The following is a 4,833-nucleotide window of genomic DNA, read 5'->3' as shown; positions in this document are numbered from 1 at the left end:
AAAAATTCATGATCAAACGAAGCACATCAATACAAAATACCATTTGATTCGACACCATGTTGAAGCCAAAATAATCCACCTATGACATTGTTCCACAAATGAGAAAATTGAAAACATCTTCAACAAAGCGATTGGAAGGAAAAAGTTTGAAAGATTCTGAATGATTCTTGGAATCACCAACATCTCTTCATATTAAGGGGGGGAATGTTTACACCTAATCTTTGGGATTAGGAAAACTTATGTAAATATTCTAAATAGAAGAAAATAAAGGAAGTTAGAAGATGAAGAGACATTGGGATATGAAACCAAATAGACTTCGTCTCCTTGTATATATTCATATTCTCTCTTAATGAAAAACACAATTTGATTAGATTTACAAACCTGTCCTAACAGGAAAAAAACTTAGAATAATCATATTAGTTAAATGAGAACAATAAACATATGACGGAATTATAATAAGAACAATCCTTAGACATTTGTTTTCCTTTTTATAGCACGCGAAGGGCTCACAGAGGATGATTGAACAAGTCTAGTATGAAGACAAGGGTAATGTGTAGCACATGGGATGAAGCGATGAGGGTGAAATGCAAGCATGTAGAGAGGCACCAATTAGAATGAGTTGAATCAACTAGAGAAGACATGATGGGATAACACATGAGTCAAGTGAGAACAAAGGAGCACAAATGACTATTGAGATGGGTTGGGCCAAACTATCTTTCAGGAAAAGTATGTAATAAAGAAAATTGACCCATTTGAAATGGGAGGATGCAACCTTATTCAATTTGTAATGAATGCTTGTAAATGTGACAAGAGATTTGGCTAAGGCAAAAATCATTTGACCAAGTACCATTTGGATTATAACTGCTAACATGAGATGAACATTTGGTGATGGAGTTAGAGGGGAAATGCATGAGTTTATATGGTTTTGGATGATGTGCAATCACCCAATTGATAGCATTATGGGTGGCTCATTGTATAAGTCACGACATAATCTTATTACATGAAAAAGTGTAGCGAGATAAGCTCTTGTTAGTGAGAGGTAAAGATAAGAATCCAATCACAAGACAAATAAATTCACAATATTTTGCTTGAATAACAAATTTATATTCATTAATTATTCTCTCATATAGATCCACTGATCTACGACTATTCTCTCTTCTTGTTTCACATTACAATGGCCCAACCATAGGTATATAAATCCCAAACTTTTTAAATATGGAATCATGCAAACTTTAACTTTCCTTTCCTCTTGGAAACTAAGACTTCGTGCTTTAGCTAAAATTTTCTAACTTTCCTTTAACTTAGCCCAACATTTTTCTTTTTTCTTGACTCAAATTTTCTAGACAAAGCATTAACCTTCTAATAATGGATTACTTGACTTATAATATTATATTTGAATTTATTTCCTTAACTTAACGCTACTCTTCATTCATTGCATGTATACAAGAGTAATTACTATTTCTAAAACTTCCCCTTAATTACGACCATATGAATCAACATTAACTTAATCGTGACTCAACTATGAATGCTACACTTGCAATAAAAAATTGTCTCAAAAAAAAATTTACAATGCATTTTTTTTTCTATTTCATTTCTTCCATATGCTATACCCTTGAAACTACATTTTCAATTGCGCCTTCTTGATGTAAGTTCCATATTTCTTCACTTTGCTGGTACTGCAATTTTTCTTTGAATTATTTTATATTTGTTCTAAAAAAGAATTTAGGCTTTCAGAACCTATCTTTTATAGCTTCCTCTTGAAAGATTCGTTCACTCATGGACCACTACCACAACTCTTCATCTTCAAACTATGAAATTTTCCATTCTTCTTCCACTTCATATTCCTGATATTCTTTCTGCCATATATCTTCATAGTAGAATTTGAACTCTTCCTCATTCCATTGTTGAAAGGTTGTTTCAATGCTTTATTCTTCATCTTCATAAACTTCCATTCACTTTCCTACATATTTTTCTTCATCTTCTCTTTCAGCTATAACTGTAACTGGATTATTGTCATGTCTACTTTCACACTCCAAATCAATGTTGAAAACATCTTCATTATGCTCTATAGTGAGATATTTCTTTGCTTCTTATTTCTTCTCTTCCTCTTCAACTGAATTGAGGCTATCTTCCACTATTATGATGTTAGTGGATATTCTCATCAAAAACTCATTAATCACTTTATCCTCTTCTTAATCATTAATTACTTCTAGATCGTGCACTAATTCATGAGAAATTCTAACGATTGATTCATAACTTGATGCTATAGTGGTATCTTCAACCTTCAATTATTCATCAAACATAACACTTTCCATATGTCCACAATCAGTCCTTGTTTCAAAAAAGAGACCACAAATTTCATCAACATAATTTTCATCCACTCTGTGGTGAGATATTTGAGCATGCATGTGCTCATTCACAATTTCAACTTCACCAAATTCATCATTTGTTGTTGAATTGATGAGAGAGAACTTTCATCTCTACAAACAATTACTTCATATGAAAATTTGTCTTTATTATTCTCAAATGTAAATGCCTCAAACTATGATGCAAACAGGTCATCATCAACTGCAATCATAACAACTAGATCACACATGTTATTCACTTTTTTATTGGAATCTTCATCATCATCAACAAGGTTTATTGTTGGATTCACCAATTCACAACTCACTTTGCACTCTCCATCGACATGTGTCTCATCACAGTGGGATTCACCATCATCTTCACCATCCATGTTACAGTGGGTTATCGAGCATCTATATTCTCTTTCTCATTCTTCACACATAGAGGCTTCAACTTCTCACTCTACAATCTTTTATGTGTCTTCTTCATCTATATGCATGTTTGCATTATGGGTTTCACTTTTATAGTCTTTATGACCACCATCCACATTTGAGTGGGATTTTCCAAGATTTGTTTTCCTCTTAGATTCTTGCTCATTTACTCTCAAACATGCAGTTTACTTTCTATTGATTCTTCAACAGGCTGTAACCAAATTTGTTGCTTTATGTCACTTTCCTTTATACCAAATTTTACTTCCAGGGTCTTCCATGCTTCCTAGGAAGATGTAGCTTTTTCTACCTTGCACAAGGACTTCTCATCTAATGAATGTATTATAAGATCCAATACTAAGGCATCACATACTTCATCATATGGGTTATTATACTGATACTCAATCAACTCTTTACATCGAAGAAAAGTTTTCATTTGATAGTTCCCCAAAATTAAAATTGTTACTAGTAAATTTTGGAAGTGTTACTAGATATTTCATGATCCATTCATCCTTGAATTGTTATACTTCATCTACTTTTCTTTTAGATGCCTCAACTATAGAAAAAACCTCTATGAACTCTTCGAAATAATTTGGCTCTTCCTTTCAATTTATTTTCTCAGTTTTCTTCAGTCTTGCTTTGTGACCCATGGCAATCATCTTTCTTTTGTCTTCTATCTTATTTCCTTATTGTGTCAGCCTTCTATAAATGAATTTCACATACACTTAATTATCTTTAAAACTAAACATTTTAACCTTCACTTTAATGGTGACTCCCAATAACTACTAGCAACTTTGCTAAGCACTTCTATGCATATTGTTATGGAGGCTCATGGCTACAAATTATAGTGGGGACTCCTTCTTTGGTTAGTGATGGTGGCTCTTTCCTCTTGATATGGTGGTGGCTATGTAGGCTACTCACCCTAATCTTTTACTAGTTGGGTTTACAAACTCTCAACAAGCTCCAATTTCTACTTATGGACCAATGGATGCAAACTTTGATTCTCGGGCTACTCACAATAGCCAAGGCTCTTAGTGGAAGTAGCTAATGTCCTTCTTAACTCCTTTGGTCCTTTAAAACCTTGCTCAACCTTGCCCTGATACCACTTCTTATCTAGAGGAAAAGATAAATTTGCAAACATAAGGCAAATAAGTACACAAGCTTCTGCTTAAATAAATAAGTTTTATTCATTAATTATTATCTCATATAAACCCACGAGTTGTTTGTATTCTCTATTGTTACTTCACATTACAATGACCCAACCATTACTATATAAGCACAAAAGTTTCTAAATATGGAATCATGAAAACTCTAACTTTCTTTTCCTCCTTCAAACTATGACTTGAAGCTTTAATTAAACTTTTCTAACTTCACATTAACATAAATCAACATTTTTCTTTTCCTTAACTTAGATTTTCTTTACAATGCATTAAATTTTTAACTCTCACTCACTTGACTTCTAATATTAGACTTAACTTACTCTCCTTCACTTAACTCTTCATACATTGCATGCATATAAGAGTACTTACTATTTCTATCAATTGAAATGATTTTGATCTATGACAAAGTTGAGATCAATGGAAGTAAATCAAATAGGAAATTTGGGGATAAAATTATATGAATTGTGTGCTCTTATCATTTTTAAATTTCTATAAGAGACAAGATTTCACTTGGTTGTAACACCTTTGAATATTTGATAATTGTTAGGCAAATTGGGTTGTTTATTCTATAAGATTTACTTCCATTAATATCATTTGTGTATTGGTTATGTTAAGGAATAATTGTATGGAATGATTACTTACATACTTCAATAAGTCTTAAACTTATGAATTTTAATAATCACGAAATATAAAAAGTGAGGTGTAGTATGGAATCATGTAGTTTCATATTGACAAAATCAATGAGATGAAATAAGTCAGGATGCACCACAAACCTATAGTGATGAGTCATCCAAGTGCGCTAAGTCAGCCTTCTATGTGGGTGACTATAGGGACATGCAAATGAGTCATTAGGTTAAATTAAAGTTTATGCTAGTAGTACTCTTTCAATCTCAGATATATAT

Source organism: Pinus tabuliformis, chromosome 7, assembly GCF_031772625.1.
Source record: "Pinus tabuliformis cultivar Carrire ecotype Pingquan chromosome 7, CPIR1, whole genome shotgun sequence".
NCBI classification, from domain to species: Eukaryota; Viridiplantae; Streptophyta; class Pinopsida; order Pinales; family Pinaceae; genus Pinus; species Pinus tabuliformis.
The sequence above is the reverse complement of the archived record's forward strand: the minus strand, read 5'-3'. Positions refer to the sequence as shown.